The 25399-nt window shown below is 44.0% G+C and overlaps 1 protein-coding gene and 1 long non-coding RNA gene across 2 annotated transcripts in view; one reads left to right on the top strand and one right to left on the bottom strand.

Annotated features, from left to right (window-relative positions):
- Positions 1-25399, bottom strand: part of LOC139060767 (uncharacterized) — a 338288-nt gene that overhangs the window by 180606 nt on the left and 132283 nt on the right. The window lies entirely within an intron of this gene.
- Positions 7686-19828, top strand: LOC139046787 (uncharacterized). The gene is made up of 3 exons (XR_011506928.1): positions 7686-7757; positions 18510-18568; positions 19491-19828. It is a non-coding gene; the product is annotated as an uncharacterized lncRNA (long non-coding RNA).

Raw genomic sequence — 25399 nt, 5'->3', positions numbered from 1 at the left:
TTTTAGGTGATCTGGAAAAAGACAACATCGACATGGATAATCTAACCCGCAAAAAATTGAAAACTTCTTTACTAAATCGCTGGTGCTCTTAAATACATATAGTCTGTTCGTTGACTGTATGATTAGACTACTACATCGAATTGAAATATTTATGTTGTACTTCTGTTCAATTTTCTTGTAGAGAGCTTTCTAATTATTTTATGTCATGTATTTAGCGTTTTCTGTAGACTGCTGTTCTGTGGGCTACTGTTCATTATATATTTTTCAGTGACATACTATAACAGAGCAGTCGCTACAGATTTTTGAGTATTTTATATGATGGCGCTTTGTGTTTTTTTTTCCCATACCTTTACATGACCATTTGTAATCTGCAAATATTGTTTTTCACTCAAATGCATTTTCTGTCTCTTGTTTCTGCCAAGTAATGGGACAAGCACCCAGTCAAGCTGCAGCTGAGCAGCTTTTTGTGCTTGTCCTAGCATTATTCTGTTTGTAAAAAAGAAATGCTGAAATAAAATAAAAATTGACTTGAACGTTCTGTCGTTGGCAACATTCTGCCCATTGTAAAAAGTGTGTTGCGCAGCCCCCTTGCCATCCCTTGATCGATAAGACGGTCAACCACCGCTGCAAACACCTGACAAGAGAATTCAAGGAAGCGTCTGAGATTGCACGGGCAGGTGATCTATGCGTCAACAGGCCACCTGAGGCATTATCAACTACAGAGCTTCAATTCTTGGCATGACGGCACGTGGCATTTTTGTTAAGTTTATATGTCCTTCTTGCACAATCAGTGAAGTCTGGAATCCCGCAGAGATCCCTGCTAGGGTCACTCCCTTCTTAATTTCCATTGACATCTTTGCATAATATATTCCAGTAGACGTAAGAATAATTGCAGACTGCATCCTATATCATGAACTTCGTAGTCACTGTCACAACGACCACTTAAATTGGGCATTATTTAAAATGCACACTTGATGCGCAAGATCAGAAATGAAAGTAAATTTTACGAAAAAAATGGTAGCTATGACCGTAAATCATAAGCGGCTTTCGCTATCAATGGAACGAACGTGTGTCCCGCACTTAAACGAAAGCCGTACAGCAGTTGGGCTTCTTAAGGAGCTCCCTGAGAAGCTCCACACCGGAAATAAAGGTACTTGCCCCCAAACATTTATTTGTTTCATCATCGAATGTTATTCAGCACCCTAGGATCTCCACAGTCAAGTGGACATTAAAAAACTCGAAGGCATCCAAAGAAAGGCAATTGGGTTCGTATGTAATTCTCACAGCTGCCTCATTTCTACGGGCACTGCTTTAAAGTTGGCAAATCTCAAGACCTCCAGGTAGCGGGCGCGATTCCGGTCGTGATGGCCGCGCTTCCGTGGAGGTGCAAGATGCCCGACGCTCGCGTGCACAGGGTGCACCTTAAACAACCCCGGCTGGTCCAAATTTATCCGTGGTCTCCAAATCATGGCGCCTCTCCTAACCGGATCGCCGTTCTAACCCATAAAACCCCCTTTTTTTTACATCTCGAGTTATTACAAGACGCGACGGCGTAATGACATACTGAAACGCATCTTTTTTTTTTTACATTTTTCATGGAAAGCTTTAGGGCGTTGACGAAGACAGGCACATCGAGTCAAGCGCACAGCGCCCCACATGCGCCGGCATTCAAAGGAACTGAAGGAATAATTTACTTAAAGAAATGGGACCTTAAAATCTCGTTATTTCCGCACACAGTCACCGAATAAAATCTGTTATCGGCAAAAACAGCTCAATTTACCGACGTTGTAGGGGTTGAAGGACGGGACGTCGGGATGAAAACCAAACTTGGGAGGATTTATTTTACATTATATACAGAGAGGTGAGAGTCATGTAACAGTCGTACAGTCATTACGGGCCGGCAGCAACTCGGACGCTGCGGCCCGCGGCAAGAAGTTCGAGAGAGGTGAATCAGGGAATCAGGGAATGCTCTGGTCTCTCTGGAACGCTTCTTATAAACCCTTCGAGCACTGGAAGTCGCGTCATGTTCGACCAATGGGAGAGTCCGCTCAGATGACGCCATTTTCAGCCAATCGTTGGCGCCCGTATCGCGTTGTCACACCCGGCGGCTCTCTGCGGTCTTGCCTCGCAGACTTGTAATGCGCTTCTTCAAAGGAGGAGAAGGGGAGGGGTGCTCATGCTCCATTGTCCGAGGGCCCACCTGCTCCCGGTGCTACGGCCCCTCAGCGGTAGCAATTGTCTTCTTCAAAGGCGATGAAGAGGTACGCTTGGGCCTTCCCGGCACGTCTGGCTGTCACGGCGCATTACCGCCGTCTTGGTTTGGCACCCACTTCACTTCCAACAATGCCGTGCTATCCCCTCGCTTTTTGGAAGAGTCAAGCAGAGAATAGCTACCGGCGGCTTACAAACTTGTTGGCTCGTGCGCTGGAATGTGCTTTCCTGCTTCTGCATTCCTCAACTAGCTGTGCTGCGATTCGATGTGGTCTGGGGAACTCGAAGTAGCCTCAGGAAACGGCGCCATATCTAACAGCTCGTCCTCGCCCCGGTTGTTCTGAATGGCCGGTGAACTCAATTCGCTGGCCATGAGGAACGCTGAAAGAACCTGTAGGGTATTGGTGTCGAGCCTCGTTTGACGAACTTCGGGATCCTGGGCCCTGGAGAACATACGTCAAACAAACCAAACAACACAGCGCTGCCCCACGTGTAAGCGCAGGCTCTTCACCCCTGACTCGCCAGGCTATTACTGAGTCAAAATGCACCCTGATCTTTTATTTCCCCAATTTTGACAAAGCAGTTCCAACCACCCCTCCAAACAGCTATCCATTTCTCCTCGATTGCAGACAAGACCAGAGTACTATTGTTGTTGCAAAACAAAAGGGTCGTTGACGATGCAAACAACAAATGAAAACAGCCGAACATAACTTAAGTGGCCTAACTACACGAACAGCATGTTTTCAATCTATCGCAGTGGCGTACTTATCGCACGTATTGGTGCCACTGAACAATCTGGTCAACCTCACAAGTACGTAATCACAAGCGCACTAGCCTTGTGGTCACTAAACAGAACGCGTACTTGCGTTGTAGGCAAACTTTTCATTTACACTTACCCACGTTTCTTCCCTGTAAGTCCTACAGGACACGTGACGTAAACGAACAATTAAACTTGCGGGACTTCACACTCCGCAGAACGCTTAAAATGATGCGTCTTCTACTAACTCTTTCCACGCAAGCTCACTAAAGAAGTCAGAATACGGCTGCCTTCAACACAAACCAGCAACCCAGTCATAAATCTGCTTCCTTCCGTCCACAAAGGACACGCGCTGATGGAACCAAGAACGCTTCTCAATGCAAATGATGCACTCACTGAAAATCTACGCGCTTAACCTTAGAAAATTCGAAAACACTTAAAAAGAAAGAAGGTTAAATAACACACACGCGCGTTACGATAGGCCTCTCAACAATAACCTTGACCCTCAGGTTACTCACACACAAAAAAGCCTATCTAGTTATTAATGAGCATCTCGCGAGACTACGTGTTTACCTAAAACGCATCTTTCAAATCTCTGAGCTTCTCAAACGAAAACACAAACAAAGCTCAAACCTTACACATTGAAAGAAATCCTAGTCTCTATTCTCGAAAAACTTTGCGATGCTCAAAAATAAAACAAAACACTTCATTTCTACGGAAGCGCTCTTGGCTTCCCTTTCCAAACGCTTATGTCTGACTCATACTTTGAGTCGAACCCGAGGTGGGCGTGGTTTGAAAGTTACTCTGGCTATCCAGGGGCAACAAAAGGGCTGACTCATTATCAGCTCCCCCAAGACGTTACAGTCTCCTGCCAATTTGCGTCCTCCCGCCCCGCTTTCAACAGGACCTCGACTGACCGCGTCGCTACTCCCCACCTGGTCTCGTCCTGCCACCTTGCGTTTCTTCGAACTGCACGCTGAGCTTTGAAAAGAACTACGGAACGACGAGGAGTTTAACTGCCTCGTGCCCTTTGTCCGCGTCCGTGCAGAACATGCTTCGCGGTCCCCCTTGGACCGGTGGTTTGAACATTTTGGGTGCGTCAACATCGTCCGTGACGACCGCACCTTCTTCCTCGCGCCCTGCCCATTTGGGTTTCTCGCCATCTTTGGCGGCGCCTCAATAGTTACCGACTTTCGGTTTTTACTGCGCTTCTTTTTACGGCGCTTTCTCTTGGCACTCGTATTCATGTCGCCTTCTCGTGCCTCGTGCTGGCCGATACACATTTCGTCGGCCCGGATCGGTCTCTTACCCGCACAGTCTGAGTGATTCTCACTTAAATCAACACTCTCTCTACCTCGACTGGCGGACAGCTCAACCGACTCTGGAACAATGCAGCAGGCTTTACTCGAGTTAGACAACTCGCACTCTTGCGAACTGCCCTCTACTACATTGCCCAGCTCACGCTGTGCATCGACACACAGTCCGTCGGTCTCGATCGCTGTCTCACGCGCACAGTCTGAATGATTAATAACTGAATCATCCCTCTCTAGGCTACCTAGACTGGCGGAGAGCCGCACCGATCCCTGAACATTGCAGTTGTTCTCTCGTGAACTACGGAGCTCGCCATCCCGAGAACTACTCTCAACTGCATCGTCCAGTTCGCACTTCACTTCTGCACGCACATCTGGCTCTACATGGGTGCTCGCTTCTGTCGGGTCAGAAGTACCCTTTTCTTCGCTAGCAACCTCGCTAACATTACCAGCGACGCACACACGCGGTAACTGTGCCAATTTGTTCGCAGCTGGCCTAGCTGCCTCTACAGTCATCTGTTGGCACAGCACCTCGTCGCTCTCACTGCGGCCTTTAACGGCCTCTGTTGCCACTAAGGCATCGTTAGCAGCTAGCCTTTTCCCTTCACTTATGAATCTGCAGCCAATCTCACAGGCACTACTCTTTTCGTCGGCTTCTGGCGAAAATCCGCTCGATGCTGCCTCATTCTTTCGCTCTGTACTACCTACAGAATTCTCAGACAGCCGTTGTCTCTGTGCCAATAACTGATCACAATACTTTATCTCTTTGATCAGTGCTGCCTTCTCTCTCTCATACTTTTGCTCACGCTCAAGCTTACGTTCCTGATACTCACGTTCGCGTTCCTTCTCACGTTCGTGACGCTCACACCTAAGAGTAAGTTCTTGAAGCTCATGATTCCGTTCATTCTCGCGTTCTTCACGCTTACGCTCACTCCTAAGTTCACGACGCTCTCGCAAACGTTCACGACGTACACGCTCCCGTGGCTCCTGTATCACCTCCCAAGCAAGCTCAATGCTTTTGCCATCATTGCCACTATCCTTAATCGCCTTTATGATAGCTGGCGCCTTCATCCGTTCGTCCGCCTCAACTCCCAAATCGTCGCACACCAACAACAAGTCTAACCTCGTCAACCTTCTAAGATCCATGGCAGCTGCCCCGACAGGTGGTTAAAACTGTTTTCCTTAATTAATTTGTGCAAACACACAATGCATCAAACTCCCGATTCCCAGAACTATCAAAATGAACACACAACATTTGAGTCTGGCGAATCATAAGGAAAAAAAACCACGCGCTCACTTACGGTTCCAGCACCCTGCCATCCGGTTCATTCGTCCGCTGTTCCCGGTTCCTCCGGACTCCCTGGGTCGAAGGCTCGCTCCTTCTTCGCTACTCCCAGTTTCTTCGGACCTCTTTCGACAAAGGCTCTCTCTTCTTCGCTCTGCCCGGTTCCTTAGGATCTCTCTCGACGAAAGTTCATCCGTAGCGCTGCCACCAGCTGATGCATTCGAAGGCGATCCCACCGCTGCCAACCAGATGTAGGGGTTGGGGGATGGACGTCGTGATGAAAACCAAGCTTGGGAGGATTTATTTTACATTATATACAGAGAGGTGAGAGTCATGTAACAGTCGTACAGTCATTACGGGCCGGCAGCAACTCGGATGCTGCGGCCCGCGGCAAGAAGTTCGAGAGAGGTGAATCAGGGAATCAGGGAATGCTCTGGTCTCTCTGGAACGCTTCTTATAAACCCTTCGAGCACTGGAAGTCGCGTCATGTTCGACCAATGGGAGAGTCCGCTCAGGTGACGCCATTTTCAGCCAATGGTTGGCGCCCGTATCGCGTTGTGACACCCGGCGGCTCTCTGCGGTCTTGCCTGGCAATCCACTTCTTCTAAGGTGGCAATCCACTACTTCTAAGGTGGAGAAGGCGGGGGCGCTCATGCTCCATTGTACGAGGCCCACCTGCTCCCGGTGCTACGGCCCCTCAGCGGTAGCAATTGTCTTCTTCAAAGGCGATGAAGAGGTACGCTTGGGCCTTCCCGGCACGTCTAGCTGTCACGGCGCATTACCGCCGTCTTGGTTTGGCACCCACTTCACTTCCAACAATGCCGTGCTATCCCCTCGCTTTCTGGAAGAGTCAAGCAGAGAATAGCTGCCGCGGCTTACAAACTTGTTAGCTCGTGCGCTAGAATGTGCTTTCCTGCTTCTGCATTCCTCAATTAGCTGTGCTGCGATTCGATGTGGTCTGGGGAACTCGAAGTAGCCTCAGGAAACGGCGCCATATCTAACAACGTGTATTCATACCCATCTGCACGGGGTAGACAATATGAACAGCTTTCTATTTTTCTTTCTTCTTCTTTTTTTGCAATTAATATGCATCTCGCCTCAAACAGCGGCTGGAGTTTCCCGTCGATAGCGATTTCTCTAGCAGACCACGGTTGTTCAAACAAGTGCCATATTCTCAATTTCTGTTATTATCTCTATTGCTCAAGGGCTTTCCCGCAATTATTATTATGTTTCTCATTTCTTTCGCAAGCCTTGCGTTTTTAAGTCGTTTCAGGTGTATGGCATCCACGGTTCTTTTGCGCGCTTGCTACATTGTATCTTGCCACGCTTAAGATAAAATTTATTGATTTCGCTGGACTTTTTGGTTCTCCACTGCATTATCCAATCGTGCCAATGGTCGCATCGGGGATGGCAGTACTCCTCAAATGAAACAAATAAATTAATAAATCCCATTAATTACCTTGTGTACTGAACAACGAGGTAAGCCATAACCACTCAGCGACCATGTCGGGTAAATAAATTAAGACTTTAAACGGTGCACAAAATTTCGAGAGTCACGCATGCATTTCGGCGAAGCAATTAGAAAGGCAAAGGCGCCTGCACTCAACGCATTAGGTATTTGACACAGCAGGTTTGATTAAATAACACTGGGTATCGGAGTCATTCTTCGGCTACCAGTGTATTTATAACATTTCTTTTTAATACCGCCGTTATTAAAGAAAAGCGCCTACTCTGGCACTAATATCTGCGTACGTAAATACTGCTTCGTATATCGATGAACCTCCACCATTAAGGATAAGAGTAAATAAATGAGCGGGGCTAGTTGGTGGACGTTCGTGAATGTATTTCGCTTAGTATTACACTGATGGAAGAACTAAAGAACGAACATAAAAGAACGGGCGCAGACTTTTTGTTCCTTTATGTTCGCTCTTTATTTCTTGTGTGAGTAAGTTTAAGCGTAATACAGATATACACTCAACAATACAATCAAATGATAAAAGCTTATTGAAGGATAAAAGAGCATGTGCTATTGTTTGATTTTATCAGTTTTCCGGAACGTGGAACGGCCCCCTTGCTTGTAAGTATAAGAAGCCAGAATGCGTTCAGCACATCACACAGTTGCCGTGAAGGCAGAAACGCAAACCGTATCAAGCCTGCTGTCTTCGTCGCCCGATAGCGTGGTACATACCGAAAGGTGAGATGAAGTTCCAGTAAACTTTCTTTTTATTTTGTAACATCGCGACTAAGCAGCACAAAGTTCTGTTGCAAATATTCAGATTGAAAAATTGCTTCGTGAATCGGGAGATGGGGAATGTTCGGCATTTAAATTGATCACATTGTATCAGGTGCTTGCACTTACCGCACAATATCAATGATATTGTTCGCTGAATTTTTAATCACGCATTTAGTATAGACGTGTTGTAGTAAGTGCCCTAAGATCGTGAACTGTATCGGCTATGTCGAGCAATGAATTTTTTAAGGAGAAATATTGGTGCTGTGCAGAGATAAATGCAAATTTAATATACCTAATCACAAAACAGCATGCAAAAGTGGGGTCCACGTAGCTCATGCATAAAATAAAGTCACACTGATTGTATGAGCGCTACAAATTTCAGCACAAACACTACGACAAGGGCGCTGCACTTGAGAAAGTTACATTTCACCGGGAACATTTACTTTTGCTCAGTACTCAATGCATTGCCGGGGAGCACTTTGGGTTGCAGTCTGTTACTAAAACGCATCTTCACTTGAAAATGAAGTATTATCTAGAAATATCGAGAGATATCGGAATACCTGGAGTCTTGCATTCTACAGAATCCTTTTTAAAGGAGTCAATTATGTTTGATCTGCTTCCGTGCACTTATCGTACCGACACTGCTACATGTTACAAACATCCCATTTACCTGCGTTATAGTTTGATTTTCATAAATATAGGTGGAACCAGCGACCATGCAGGTACTTGAAAGCTTATTTAACGTAATTAACGTATACAATGGCAAAGTACACACTTCTGGGACCCAACAAATTTGTTAAAGTGTCCCTACCGATTGTTATTAGGAAAAAACACTTCTATGGCAGCTGTCTTTTTTATACTGTAACATCACATAAAACTGAAATAGCTGAGTGAGCATAACAATAAAATACAGTAGTATGCAAAATTTCATAAATGAGATACATTTTTCGAACAATACTTATTTTTACGTCATCGAAAACGTCGGCACAGGAAAAGAAAAGAAACAAAAGAAAAGTGAGGACATGTGCAAGCATGTGCAGTGTTACGTATTTTTAATAAGTGAGTGCCTTAATTGTTTAAGAAATGTATGCGATGTTCTTGGAGTAGTCAGGTCACTATCAAGCTTATTCCAAACTGAGGTGCCTGCAAACTGCAGTGTAGAGCAACCGTAATTAGCATTTACCTTACATAGGCAATAAAAAACGACTGCGAGATGCGTTCCCAAGATTGCGAAGTGAGGGATGGAGCGAGACTGTTCTCAAGAGTATTTTTTCATTAACTATTTGATGCATCACGGAGGCGATGCTGTATGTTGTCAAATCGCAAATGTTGAGGATGTTCAGGGTTTTAAATACATTTTCACTCTTACTGTGCATACTGTTGGGTGCTATAATGCGAAGAGCTCTTTTTTGAAGTGTAAACACCAGTGACAGATGAGTTTTGTGTGTGCAACCCCAGATCTCTAAGCCGTAATTATTGTGAGAATGAACAAATGCGTAGTATATATTCATAAGTATATGGGGATGGAAATAGTTTCGACATTTCGACAGCACATGCAAGCCATATGAAGCCTTATGAACTACAAAACGCACATGAAGACGGAATGTTAAATAGCTATCGATAATAACACCAAGAAATTTTGTCTCACTAGACTGTTTTATCGGATGGTTATTGTAAACTATTGTTGTGTTTCCTTTTTACTCGTTTTCCTTTTTTCAGAGTGAAATAAGATAAAAAACTGCCTTCGTTGAGTTAAGGTGAAGGGCATTCAGTGTACACTAACGGTGCGAAATGTGTAATTCAAAGTTAAGCTTATTAATTAGGTTGCATTCTTCACGATCAGAGATTATAAGGTCAGTATCGTCTACATAGAGTACAGAGGTGGCACACACAAGCTGCGAAGGCAAGTCATTTACATAGAGTAAAATAAAAATAACGGTCCATGTATGGATCCCTGGAGAACGCCAAGGTTAATAACGGTGCTGTTGGACTGAAAATCACCTAGTTGAACAATTTGTTGCCGATTTTCTAAGTAGCTGCAAATTAACGTCAAAGGAATTCCATTAATTCCGTAACGAAACAATTTATCGCTGAATATAAAATGTTTGAGAGAATCGAAAGCTTTCGCAAAAATCTGTTAACAATCTCGCGACTACATAAACACTGTCTATTGATTTTATAATTAGGTCTGTAAATGTTGAGACTGCAGTTTGTGTGGAAAGGCCGTTTCTAAAACCAAATTGGTGCCGGATAAATAATGTTGTGCTTGTGCAGGTAGTCGTTAAGGCACCTCGCCAATATTTTTTCGGGTATTTTGCTGAAGAACGGTAGCACTGAAATTGGACGGTAGTTTTCTATTCTACGCTTGTTCTTTGACTTATACAGTGGCGGCACCTTGGCAAATTTCATCCGTTCTGGAAACACACCAGGGAAAGATATAGTATTGACGATAGTTAAAAATCCCGCAATCACGAAATCGTTCACGTCTTACCTCCATTCCAGAGAACAGTATGTTCAAATTGGTAACTGCCAGTCTGTACCCTCACTTGCAGAGGGTACAGACTCCTTTGTAGACAACCTATGTGAGTCAAAGCTTTTAACTCGGTTGCATTCTATGTTTCTTTTTGTTGTTTTTATTCTCTACTCCTGTAATAGGCCTAATAGGGCTTACAGTATGAATGAATGAATGAATGAATGAATGAATGAATGAATGAATGAATGAATGAATGAATGAATGAATGAATGAATGAATGAATGAATGAATGAATGAATGAATATGCGCGAGAACTGGTGACACGATGTCAGTTACAAGTTTCGCGACATGCGCCGAAACATTGTCAATTTCAGAGGCAGTGTTTCGCAAATTAGAAATAACTGAAGCCACCTCAAGCTCATCTGTAGGGTAAAGGTGAAAAGAAGAATTTGTACGTGGAATGTACGTTGTATCAAAATCCTTACCAGTTTAGTTAATGTGGGACAAAATATAGGCACTCAAAGCATTACAGACACTTTCGCGTCTAGTCTACAAAACGTCTTTGTATATTATTTTTCTGGGGGATGTTGTTTTACGTCTCACCCAAAAACTGGTTGAAAAGGCACCAGCTTTTTTTGTTTTTGCATCCTTCCCGTTCTGTTCAATGCTATTGCTAAACTAAGCCTTATTTGCTGCATGATGTGTTCTATTAAGAGTTTGCGAATACGTAGAGTATCTTTCCTTGAAGGAAGTGTTATAAGGTTCCCATTTTATTTCTTCTACATATTACAGTTAGTTTTAATAGAGCGCAACAGCGCGCCCGTTACGCAAGGATCTCGCGGGATTGCATGTCTACTGCGCACACAGTAAGTGGTGGAAGCGGTGGCGATCGCTTCAGTAAACATGTTTACAAACACGTCGTAACTAATGTTAGAACCTTTTGACGAGTGTACACGTGACGAATCAATTACGCGTACATTATTTTCAGATACGTCAGCGTTAATTATTGTCCGGGTAAAACAGTTCTTGCTTGAGTTCAGGCACTTTTACATTACAAAAAGCACAGGGTAGTGATCAGTAATATTAACATCTAAATCTTGCGCATATTTGCAACCATGTTAGACAACAGGTGACAGACAACCACGTGTGAGACAGCTTTGACAACCACGTGTGGGACAAGAAAGTAATGCTTTCTTCCATGCCAATGACCTAGTTTGGTAATGGCGCAAGACGGCCCAGACGTATAGTTATGTCATCCAGTATGGAGGTAACATGCTTCACAGAATATCAAACTTTTTGCAGATGACTGCGTTCTTTTCCAGGAAATTAACTGCCTTGATGACCATAGAACTTTAAATAACGCCATAACAGCAGTTTCCCAGTGGTGCAAGGACTGGCAGATGGATATAAATCTAAAAAAGTCTGTTCTTTTATCTATAACCAGAAAAAAACATACATCAGCCTTCCAGTACACCCTTAACAACATTCCTCTTGTATCTGTTTATGAGCATAAGTACCTTGGTGTGACACTAACATCTGACTTCAGGTGGGATTCTCACGTTAACAATATCACATCAACCGCAATAAGACAGCTCTTCTTCATTAACAGACGCCTTAAACTAGCACCATCCGAAACAAAGTTAATCGCATATAAAACACTCATAAGACCGGTTCTAGAGTACGCCAACACCGTTTGGTTCCCGTTTACTAACAAACTGATCAACAAACTTGAAGTGGTACAGCGAAAAGCGCTGAGATGCATATATAATAAACACTCCATCACAGACTCACCAACAGCATTACTGAAACGGGCAGAACTTCTAACCATGCATAACAGAGCTAAGCTTGCTAGACTAAAAATTATGTATCAGTTAATACACAATCAACTTAAACTGCCTATTATGAAATACATAACAACGTCCTCGAATAAAATAACTCGCCATAAACACACACACACATTAAGCGAATTTCCATTCCACACTGATATTTTCAAATACTCTTTTTTTCCAAGGGCGACACGCGAATGGAATAATCTTAGCACAAGTACCACTGACAGCTCATCTTTAGATACGTTTGGTACCCTGATTGCGCATCAACTATACGCATTGCAGCAATAATTCTTCACATTATTCACATTATTTATGCAGTTCTTTGTTGCCTTAATATTTTAACGGTGTTTGTGCTTGACTATAACCAGGGCAATGATGCAATACATTTCTTTTCTTGTTGGCATTATTGTAACCTTGATTTTTGCGCGATTGTTATTACGTCAATACTGACCTTGTAACTGGTCTCTGTAACTGCAATTATCTTTGTCATAACCTCTCCGTTCTATTTATTCTCTTGTATATTCCCGTAATCAAATTGTTATATGCCCAAGTTTTTTTATTGTATAAGATTTAGTAAGTAACACCTTATACCATGTTCCTATGTATAACATACAGCCCTTCCTGTTACAATCCCTGATGGGATTCACAGTATCAATAAATGAAATGAAATGAAATGAAGTGCATTCACACTCTGACTATATGAGCTACTTGTCTGTGCTGTAGGACCCTGAATTTCGTTTTTGTCTGTCGTGGTGTTCGCAGCAGCTGAGCTACACCTTAACTTTGCTGAGCAGCTTGTCGGGCACGTCCAAGTCCTTCGAGCAGCTTCATTCTTTCCTTTAAAGAATGTTTCATTTGTACCAGAACATTTTCCTGCGCGATAAATGTAATCGCATTCGGAACAAGTAATCCTATCGCAGTCATTGTTGATTGTTTTCATGCAAGAAAGGCAAACGTCACTTGTCATGGTAATTTTTCTCTGCAAATGTAAAACAATGACATTGTCTGGCAGCAGCGGTGACAGGAAGAACTAGTTTAAAATTTGCTAGTTTAAAAATTTATGCAGATGCAATGAACATGTTGGAATCTATGTAAATTGAAGTCCAAGTTAAGTGGCTTATTAAATATTTTACAACTCACCCGATACGTACAACAGTGTTTGTTTTCACCCTCGATAACATGTAATCTTATTTCTATGTTAATCACTGTCCACATCGAAGTTCAGAGCTCTATTCTCCCGAAGCTGTTGTGCTTGTGCCCTTCCCAACTCCTAACCTAAGCCGAAATGCAAAAACAAAATTAAGGTGTTAGGTAGCAGCAGCCGTCTACGAAGCAATGTCAAGACGGCGAAAGATATATATGATGCTTGTCGAGGGAATTCAATGGCGATGACAGGTACCTGCACAGAGTAGTACCACACATACCTTTCTACATATAAGCATTCTAGCTGTACCTGTTATGTGCCAGTGCCAAATACCTTAATAAACTGATATCTACTTGGGGGATATATACAAAATACACTCCCTCCGCAGAACAGAAATAGACCTCCCTGGTGTAGTATTCGGCCACTTCTTCCCAAATGTCTTTTCGATCAACCAATGGCCCTCAGTCCCGAGCAGCTGCGGAGCACCTGATCAAGGCGGCGGTTAAACCTGTAACGCAGCAGAGGGTGCTAAGAATCTCTGGACCAGGATAGGCCGCCTGTGGAACCTGACCCTGGCAACCTTGAACATCCGAACTCTGTTGAGCGAGGCTAGCTTAGCAGGACTCTTTGAAGAACTATCAGCATTGTTTAGGATGTCATCGCCCTAAGTAAGGTTAGTAGAGCTGGTGAGGCTTATACATTGCTGAATAATGGACCTGTCCTCTGCTATAGAGGTCTCCTAGATAAGAAGTAATACGGGGTAGGATTCCTAATCCGTAAGGACATACCGGGAAACATTGACGAATTCTACAGCATTGATGAGAGGGTAACTGTAGTCGTAATCAAACATAATAAGAAGTATAGCTTAAAGGTAGTACAAGCCTATGGTCCAACATACGGTCATGATGATGAGGAAGTAGACCAGTTTTAGGAAGATGTTGAATTAGGGATTAGAAAAGTGCAAACTAAGTATACCGTAGTCATGGATGACTTAAACGCAAAAGTGGAGAAAAAGCAGGCAGATGAACAAGCAATTGGCAACTATGGCATTGGTTCTAGGAACACTAAAAAAGAGATGTTGGTAGAATTTGCAGAAAAGAATAAGCTCCGAATAATGAATGTATTCTTCAGGAAGCGTAGCCACGGAAAGTGGACCTGCAAAAGCCCTAATGGTGAAACAAGAAATGAAATTGATTTCATACTTTCTGCCGGTACCAGCGTAGTGCCGAATGTAGAAGTGATAGGTAGGGTAAAGTGCAGTGATCATAGGTTAATGAGTTCTAAAATTCACCCCAATTTGAAAACAGAAATAGTAAAATTGGTCAAGAAGAAACAGGTCCACCCAAAGGCAGTAAGGCTAAAAGCATAACAATTCCGGCTAGTACTTGCAAACAAATATGCAGCCTTAGAACGCAGAGATTAAGATGACATAGAGGTAATTAATGAAACCGTAACTTGGTTGGCTTCAGAAGCAGCAATTGAGGTGGGAGGTAAAGCACCAAGGCAACGAGTAGGCAAGCTCTCTCAAGTAACAAACTACCTAATAAAGAAACGACAAAGAATGAAAGTGTCCAACTCAATAGATCAGATAGAATTCGCAGAACTGCCAAAACTGATCAAGAAGGAGAAAATAAACGATATTCAAAACTGTATCGTGAGAAAGACTGGCGAAGAAGTAAAAAATGGATGCAGCATGAAATCAGTGAGAAGAAAACTCGGCATAGGACAAACAAATATGTAATTAATTATATTATATTATGGGGTTTTACGTGCCAAAACCACAACCTGATTATGAAGCGCGCCGCAGGGGGGGGGGGGAGGGGGACTAAAAATAATTTCGACCACCTGGTGTTCGTTAATATGCACATAAATCTAATTACACGTATGTTTCTCGCATTTAGCCGCCATCAAAATGCGGTCGCCATGGCAGTGATCAGATCCCGCGACCTCGTGCTTAACAGGCCAACACCATAGGCACAAAGAAGCAAGATGTATGCACTGAAAGATAAGCAGGGTAAAATCAACAGCGGTATCGAAGACATAGTAAAAGCACTGGAAGTATTCTATACTGACCTGCAGACCCGCTGCTTTACCTCCTTATGAAGTTGTGATGAACGGGTTGCAGAGGCTCCTTCTATAACTTGTGATGAAGTTAGAAGGGCCTTGTAAGACATGAAACGGAGAAAAGCGTCAGTATAACATGTAATAGCAGTTGATTTATTCAAAGATGAAGGAGACATAATGCCTGAAATATTGGCTGCTCTCTATAAGAAGTGTCTATCAACTTCAAGGGTCCCACGAACTGGAGGAATGTCAGCATTATACCAATCCACAAAAACAGAGACGTAGGAAGGAAGGAAGGAAAAAGTGGAGAAGGAAAGGTAGGCAGTTTAACCAGTTTAGCTTAACCGGTTTGCTACCCTACACATGGGAGAGGGATGGGGGAGATTAAAGATGGGGAAGGGGGAAAGGGAGAGAGAGCACATAGCACAGCACACACACATCGTCCGTTGGAGTCTATCAATCTGGCATGGTACGTGACATCACTCTCACAGCCGCTTGTCCAATCCCGTCTCTTTCAAAAACCGAAGTAGTCCCTTTGTCGCCTTCACCTGCGATGTCTTCTGTCGGCGGCATGTGAATATCGTGTCGAGGGACAATGGTTTACTGTCAAGGTGCGCTAGAACAGATGCCAGGGACTGTCGCTGAACATTATATTCAGGACAGCCGCACAGAATATGTTCCAGCGTCTCCTCGCAAAGACAGGCATTACAGAGAGCGTTGTCGGCCATTCCAATGCGGAAGGAGACGTAAAAGAACTGAAAAATTATAGGCCCATTAGCTTACTTCCAGTATTATATAAGATACTCACCAAGAGAATCTCCAATAGAATAAGAGAAACACTTGACTTCAGTCAACTAAGGGCTGGCTTCAGTATTGGATACACTACTTTGGATCACATCCATGTCATCAATCAGGTAATCGAGAAATCCGCCGAGCAAAGTCAGCCTCTCCACGTGGCTTTCATAAATTACCATAAGGCATTTCATTCACTCGAGATGCCAGCAGTCATAGAGGCCTTACGTAATCAAGGAGTGCAGGCCAGTTACGTAAATATCTTCGAAAATATCTCCAGAGACTCCACAGCTGCCTTAAATCTGCACAAGAAAAGTAGGAAGATACGTATAAAGAAAGGGGTCAGACAAGGAGACACAACCTCGCCAATACTATTCACTGCGTGTTTGGAAGGAGAATTCAGCTGTCAAACTGGGAAGGCTTAGGATTGAGGATCAGCAGTGAATATCTCAGCAACCTTTGATTTGAAAATGACATTCACCTGTTCAGCAACACCCAGGCCGAGTTTCACCAAATGATTGAGGACTTTAACAGAGAGAGTGTAAGAGTGGGGTTGGAGATTATTATGCAGAAGACAAAGATAATGACCAATAGCCCGGCAAGGGAATAAGAATTCAGGATCTCCAGTCAGCCTCTAGAGTCTGTGACGGAGTACGTTTACCTAGGTCAATTAATTACAGGGAATTCTGACCATGAGAAGGAAATTCAGAGAAGAATAAAAATGGGTTGGATCGCATACGGCACACATCGTGATTTCCTGACTGAGAACTTACCGTTATCTTTGAAAAGGATGGTGTACAATCAGTGCATTTTACCAGTGCTTACATATCGGGCAGAAACTTCGAGATTGACAAAGAAGCTTGAGAACAAGCTGAGGACTGCGCAAAGAACGATGGAACGAAGAATGCTAGGCATAACAGAGATAGGAAAAGCGCGGTTTGGATCAGAGAGCAAATGGGTATAGACGATATTCTATTGACATTAAGGGAAAGAAATGGAGCTGGGTAGGCCATCTAATGCATAGGTTAGATAACCGGTGGACCACTAGGGTGACAGAACGAGTTCTAAGAGAAGCGAATCGCAGTCGAGGACGGCAAAAGGCTAGGCGTGGCGATGAAATTAGAAAATTCGCAAACGCCAGTTGGAATCGGTTGGCACAGGACAGGGGTAATCGGAGATCCCAGGGATAGGCCTTCGCTCTACAGTAGACATAAAAGGTGATGATGATGATGAAGATTATTATTATTATTACTACTACTACTATTATTATTATTATTATTATTATTATTATTATTATTATTATTATTATTATTATTATTATTATTATTATTATTATTATTATTATTATTATTATTATTATTATTATTATTATTATTTGGGGAATTGGCCAAGGAGGAGCACACAACCATTAGCACGTACCAAATCGCTAAAAAAGAAAATAAAGTAAATCAAAGAACTATCTCAATATAAGGTGCTCTTCAATTCAGAATTCGCTGTGCTTTCGAGATATCTGCGAGCTGACATTATCTGGTGAAATTTCATGAAGGCATTATTTTTGTATTATTACGGCAGAATAGCGACGCACTCACGGCCAGTATTTTGTCGGTAAGCCAAATACATTATATATGTAATTCAAGTTAATAAGCCTGTTTGCTGGCAGCGCCATTCGGTACACATAATTTACTTCCGAATACTTCCGATACTGAAATACAGAAAGATATCCGCCGAGGCACGAACCGACCCAGAATCAAACAGTAGCAGCAGTGAGAAGCACCAACATCAGTCACGCCAAATCCGGGAGTATAGGCAATAAAATATTCCCTTCGAAATACCTACGAGTGTTCCAAAACAACACATATTCTGGCCACTTGCCGAAAAATATGGTTATGTCGTCACAAGAAAAGGAACTGTGTCGTGATAACAGGGCGTCCAGCTACCGGGAAATTTGTTTTCGCTAGGAAAAACAATTCTCACGAGTGCCAACGGCACATCAGAAATTTGCGTAAAAGCTACTGATGGGCTATTTGTCGCATCATGATATTGAAGCAGCGCACTTACATCTGCCACGTACACGTACACATAGAAAGCACATACACAGGCAGCGGACTGCAACTTCTGGACTGCAAGGTAGGACTGCAACTAACAGTTTCAGTCAAGCGCCTGTGTGTGTCGTTTCTATGTGTGCGCGTACGTGGCCGATGCAAGTGCGCTGCTTCAATATGAACATCAACGCGTCAGAAAACACGATTAAAACAAGTTCGTCATCTGCTTTTAGACCGTGGTTAGCACGTGTCTTGTGCACCTGAGAAGCTACAGCCAATACCTTCTATAGATTAAATTCTGCAATTCCCCACAGCGATTTACGGCCTAGGAAATGTCGATCAAAACTTGCGTGGTGTTCTTTACCGCAGGCCATCCGACATGAAGTCCTACGCTATCTTGGCCCTCGTCATCCTGGGGCACTTGTGCCGTAAGTACCAAACTGTCAAAATCGCACACATGTGTGCTCTCTTTTTCGTTCACCGTATACATTCAGTGTTCCCGCTAGCTTCAGTTGAGACGGTATTTTCTCCTCCTGGAGAAAGACGACATCTTGACTTGAAATCTTTGCTTTGTCTTCACAAGCACTAATGATATTCCGATTTCTCAGCCAGTGAGATTCCACAAGTGATGCGTCTCATTTTGTACAAACGTCACTGCTCCTTTGTCTTCTTCTTTCTTTATAGTATTTTTCTTATAATTATTATTACATAAAAAGCAATAGAGATACATTTCGGATGATTAAATCTCTTTCCTCTATATTCATCTTAACAAAGAAAAGCCAAGGCCTAGTATACAACAACCTAATTAGAAAGGCGACAATGGCTGTCTAATTAGGCTGTCATTTTTCGAAGGCAACAAATATTTAGATACATCGGTACATAAGTACGTACGTTCGTCCCCTCAGCTCCCGAACTTAACCTTTCAAGCGCCATTTCGGTTGATTTTACTACACGCTGAGTACGACTCCGCAGGGCGACCGTAACGAATAAGCGAAAATCATGCGTATCCGCTATTTGACTTCCCCTCGATTCCGCGGGAAGCGGACTGGATGGTTGCGACGCCAAGGGAATATTTTACCATCACAGGCGATTACGTCCAAAGCACTTCATCCGGCTTTCAAGTGCCGTAAAAAGGCCATTGTTTTACAACAATATTGCTGTGGTGTTGTGCATTCCTTTTATTTGTGCACTGTCGTTACCGTTCCATGCAGCTTGAAACACGTATCTATCGCGATACAGTTTCTGCGAACTCTTTCCTCATTCATTATTTTTTTCGCCATCCTCACTGTATGTATTGCAATGCCAGCTTACTTGGCATGCTTCATGTATTTCACTCGCTCGACCTTACAGAAATTCACGCAGCCACGCTGAGCAAGCCGGCAAGGAACGTAGAAGAGGCAACGAAAGAACTCACGGAAATGATTTCCCGTTCCCTCGTGGAGCACCGTGAGGACATCATCGGTGCCTTCAAGACACTCGAAAAGTCTGTCGACAGCTTCGGCGACGAAACTGATGAGCACGCCCTTCCGGTCGCCGTAGCTGTGGCTGTAGCAAAGGCCGTCTCAAGCGGCGCCATATCCGGGGCTGTCGGGGCTCTTATTCAGAAGTTACTCAGCGAATGCTGAATGCTTCCGCGGAGGGGACTGTTATTGTTTTCTAATACAATAAATTGTATCTTCCCTTGCATCAAGAAATACGCCTGTTTCTTTAAACAGCAAACTTCAAACAGTGGGAGAAACGCATTCTTGAAGAGCAATTCAACTGTTTCATAATTTAAGTAATTATCATTTATATCAACATACGGGCTACGCAACATGTGAATAGCAGACGAAGAGAGCTCGTCCTTTCTTTTACCGGCTCTCCAGGTTCCGGTCTACTACTGGACAGCAGAGACGACCGGAGCTATTGGTAACGAGGACGGTCATCGCTGCCTCGTGGAACTACGTATTCCAACAGAGAACCAGTATTGAAATGTAGGCTTGTTCAAATCATTCTAGAATAGCACAAATCATTTAGGAAGGAATTACTAATCTATGTCCTGGGGCCTATGTATAACGTAAAACTATTCCAATGTGTTTTTATTCCAATCTCCTGATGTCAAACATACGTAACCACCGACGCAAGTATCGGTTGATAAACCGCAGCGTTGTTTGAAAAGCCCAATCAAACGCTCTCCTCGTTCATAGGAGGTCACTTTTTTCTTTCTTTCGAAGCGAATAGTTTTGCATCCATTGAGCAGATTTTCTTATCAAATTGGCTGCAAAAGGCGAGGAGCAGGCTCAAGTGTAGGGGGGTTCGACAGGGCCGAGCCAGCACAGTGAGAGTAGAGAACCGGCGTCTGCTATTCGCCCGCTTCCCCTCACTTAGCTTGCGGTGACGTGCAACGGAACGTTAAAAATGCCGTAAGACTGGATCCTCACCAAAAAAAGAGTTGGCGCAGCGATGTTGCATACCTGCCGAAACTGCACGATTGCGTTATACTGCCACGAGAAAATGTTTATAAGCAAATAAGTCCATGCTCACCGGCCGCTCCGAGTAGCTAGTGCCATATCCATCGGCGGGCAGCCATATTCTATTCATTTCGGAACGGGACAATCTCCGCCTATTCAGAAAAAAAAATTATTTTGTTCGGCACATTAATGTGTTTTTAACGCTCACGCAGGCCTCACTTTGACGCGGTGAGTTCACTGTTTTGTGACGTCGCGTGACAGACAGGCGAGGTGGGCGCAGCCTGAAACCATTTGATCACTGGCACAGTAATATGGTGAAAAAGGTGTCAAATCAGAAATAATTATTTTCTCTTTTGTTCTATCTAATCATGCATAAGCAGTGTGCACGCATCATATCAGATGGGGCGTTTTCGCCGTTTTCGTGACGTCGCGTGGGCGATAGGAGAAGTGGGAGTGGCCCGAAAATTTTTGGCCAGTCACATAAGACTGATTTCAGAATCGGATTAGAAAAGTTTTGAATCGCTTTACCTTATAGCGGCCCAGGGGCGCCATCGGAGATCGGTTGGAAGCACACGTTAAGATCGCGTTAAGCGATATTCAGCACTAGCTGGATTCTCACAGGCAAAGTCGGGCCGCTTCGCACCAAGCACGCGCATAGCAAGCTCTGTATGCGGCTTTAGGGCACAGCCAGACAGGCACCGCGTACTGGCTAAATGATGATGTGGCATTTCCAGATCTCAATTCTGGCGTGTCCGACGCCACCCGCTCAGAATACGACACAAATGAGACGATGCTCTGAAAAGCTACCTTCATGCGACAGCTTCATTGCTTGCTTGAACTTCATTAACAAGTTCTTGCCCAATGCGCGAACGCGTTAGAAAGCTGAATTATCGGTCCTTTGCCACAATTTCATGCATAGCATAGCATGCAGCGTTGTAATAGCATTGCAGAACGGGAGAACTCTAGCTATAGTAACACGCATACTCCAATCAAGTATCTTTTTCGACGTGCGCCTCCCATAAGACGTCATGCCTGCTTGTTGCATTGGGAAGCTCGCCTTCTATGTTACCATTCTAGCAACAATACACACACGCGCGCACGCGCGCACGCACGCAGGCACGCACGCATGCACACGCCAACACGCACTTGTCCATCGTCATCACCTTCTTTCGTCATTTTTTGTTGTTATTGAGCCGAATAACTAGCCCGAAATAAAACTTGACATTCACTTTCGTTAGCTGGCATTCTCGGAAGCCACGGGCAGCGCTTCCCGTTAGTTGCATTGCGGCGCACCCCTTCCTGCAGGCGTTTCCTTTCTTCCAAGTTGGGCGCGGATGTTCACAGCGTTGAGGACGACCGACATCATGATGAGGTTAATTATTTTAGTTTAACCACTTCTACGTCTGGCAGCAGTGTCATAACACCGCTTATCCGCGCCATGCTCATAGCACTGCCGACAGCTTCTTACGACCAACTTCACAGTTCATTGCTGAAACTTCCGCATAGTATGATATATATGCTTCTTGAAGAGTCCTTCCTCCATAGTATTCAGCTGCGAGCGATTCTTTTTCATCCCATGATAGGCGCTCTTACCATGAACCTCTACCACTAGCACAAAGGAACACGCTGTGAAGCTGGTTGCTGAAATAGAGTCAGAGAGAATAGGCGATTCAAGATATATATAGGCCACAAATTCCGTGAACCGAGTCTTCCGAGGGGCGGTCTTCGTGGTAATGCAGGGTGGGCCGCTACCGTAGTGTGTACTCCGAGGTGGGGCCGATCACGAAACCTGTGCACCGATTAGTTCCATTAAAGAACACAAAACTTTCCCGCTGCTATACTAAAACACATAGAACGTAATTTTGCCGATAAATGTTTTTGGCATTCTACTTCCTACCAGTGCAGCGACTGCTTCAATGCGTGGCTCTACAACAGCGTTTTGTATGTGCGTATCTCTCTTTTGGACTGCTTCTTACGGGCGCTAAGTACACAGGATTCTCCAATGCTTGTGGTCTTGTCAAGCCGACGAGAAAATGCATCATGCTAGGCAACTGATGCTGTGGAATTGTTTCACTTAATGAACATTTGTTGGGCCTATGGTGATGCCAGAGGCAAGAGATATGGTGCGGCCCATAATAAGGGCTCTTATTTCATCGCTGTGTACGACGTGAAAAAGTAGATTCCGCTTTACCCTGTACGCAGGGTGTCGTAACTATCATGCACCATGAACTTTACATTTATCGCATTTTTTTTTGCTTGCTTACGGCGGTATAAGCCATTGATGATGACAGTTTTCGACATGCTGTTCTGTATGTTGTATGCGTGATTAGGAAGAATGCAAACACTGTGCGCCTCACTTTGCTGAGTGCTTGTAGCCTCTGTCTTACCGGGGCTGTGAGCCATTGCAGTTTTTGCTTGCTTACGGGAGTACGAGTGCTTACGGGGGTATGAGCCATTGATTATAATAGTTTTTGAGCGGATTTGAAAATTCTATCGTGCCTTTAGCCATATACAGCTCTGTTGTAAAACAGCATGGGCCTTTATGCAGAGCACAAATAATAGCAGCTATAGTTGGTACTCAACTAATAAATACCACGCAAGCTTGACACCACAAGCCGCGCGTTAATACTCGTAAGTATGTATCCCGTAGTATAATCTGCCCGTTTATCTTTCCTTGATATCAGTGCGAACACAAGTGATGACTTCCAACGCAAATTACGTGTTGCATTTCATACTCCCTATTCTACAGTTCTCAACACTCGTATTTTATGATGGAGTTGTTATCACGCACGATAACACTTCATAGATATTTATTTATTCATAAGGCACCCCTAAAATCAAGTAATGCACAGTATGTCATGAGGTTGAGCTGATCAAAAATTTTCAGGGCGAAAGATAGGAGACTTATACGACCAATGACAGCACGCAATGATCAAAGGGGCAACTTTCTGTACCACATCCGTCTTTAATGTGACCAGAGCCATATAAGCGTTTCAATAGGCGCGTTGTTTTCCGGTCGGCCATAAAAACTGTGACGCCTGCTATAACGACTTAGATAACGGTGCGCTCTCAAGAAAATTAAACATGCTATTGTTTCATTCCTGATACCGTGGCCGCATATCCGAAGCCTGTGTTCAACCCTCGAGCCAGCATTGACGAAGCCTGTTCTCAGCCTTCCTCGCAACACATAGGCTCGGACATATCGAAACGTGGGATTTTGAACCCGTTCAGATTTTAAGTGAACATCCCTTCACGTCGCACGTGTAATGCTCTAATGTGAAATTTTTGCCTGAAGCACCATTTCGTTTTCCCATATTTCACAGAATTATACGAAATCACAAAGCATAAAGCACTAGATTAGGGTTCACATTTTATTAGGCTCAATAAAACGGAGGGCAAGGTGATAAGAGAGACAGGACACATGTGTCTTTCTCCGCCTTGTCCTTCGTTTTAGTGCGCCTGCTTAAAGATCAACCGGCGCCAACTCGCCGAGTTTGCTCTCTCGTAATATGTTGCAGCATTTAGTTGGTCACATGTTGCGGCGCGGGTCTATTCTGTGCAACACCACGTGTCATATTCACGAACTGTGGACGCAGTGATCAAGAAGCACTTTGTGTAGCATATCTTTTTTGTTAATTGTAAATGTTTGCGGTAACTAATTTAACCACGTACGTTAATTTAATGAATAGAACTGAAGAAAGCGGGACGTGAAAAGCCCGAGTTATGGCTACGCTGGTAGAATGATGACAGCTACAATAAATTCTTGGGGTTTCTGGGCTTCAATTGTTCACATTCATTTTCTCGCATTTTTATTTAAAGAAGCAAAACGCCCGCTTCGGAGGCCACTAGACTGCAATGAAGAAAACGTGTGTTCCGGCGTGCAATTTATTGCTAAGGATGCTCTATAAATTTTTCTAACAAATAACGAAGTTGATTTAGTGAGATGTGGTGTTACAGACATATGAAGTGTACCACTGCTCCTGACTATACGACAATTAATTTCGCTGGGCCTGTGCACCCTGTCTTCAAATTTGGACCAGAAAAAAAAAACGGAAACTTTCTCTTTTCGTGGTTACATTCTTCACACGGCAGCGTGGCGCGGCTCTCGTACAACGACGACCGCTTGACTAGAGACCTCCGCTTACATCGCACGTAATACTTCACATCGTGTTTGTGAAAAATTGCGCGCAGGCTGTAGGCAGAGGGGAGTGCGTAGTCAAGTGACCCGCACTGCTGCCTGTACAACACTCTTAAGCAAAATCACCCCCTCTTGTCACACAACGATAATCGTCATCCGTCTTGTCGGCATTTCCTTTCTTTAATGCGGCGAGCCCGGTACTTCCCCGTCAGGGACGGCGTGACCGTTATGAGCTTGAAAGAGCATTCTCGACAGGAAAGCAGCGAGCGCAGCGTTCTCAACGAAGGAAACGCAAGCAAGACAGATGACGATTATCGTTCACTCTTAAGCAAAATTACTCCCTCTTCCCACACAGCGATAATCGTCGTCTGTCTTGTCCGCATTTCCTTTCTTTATACACCCCAAAGGGGGTACCTTTGTCTAAGAGTGAACAATAAAAACAGTTGCACCCTTTGGGGTGTATATTTGCCACACAACGATAAACGTCATCTGCCTGGCTTGCGTTTCCTTTCTTGAAAACGCCGCGCCCGCTATTTTTTCTGTCTGGAATGCTAGATCATGCTGATAACGCGCATGCCGTTCATTACTGGGAAGTACCGGGCTCGCAGCGTTAAAGAAAGGAAATGCGAACAAGACAGATGACGTTTGTCGTTGTGTGGCAAGATACAGCC

The sequence above is a fragment of the Dermacentor albipictus genome, chromosome 6, assembly GCF_038994185.2.
Source record: "Dermacentor albipictus isolate Rhodes 1998 colony chromosome 6, USDA_Dalb.pri_finalv2, whole genome shotgun sequence".
NCBI lineage: Eukaryota > Metazoa > Arthropoda > Arachnida > Ixodida > Ixodidae > Dermacentor > Dermacentor albipictus.
This window is presented reverse-complemented; position numbering and strand designations above follow the sequence as displayed.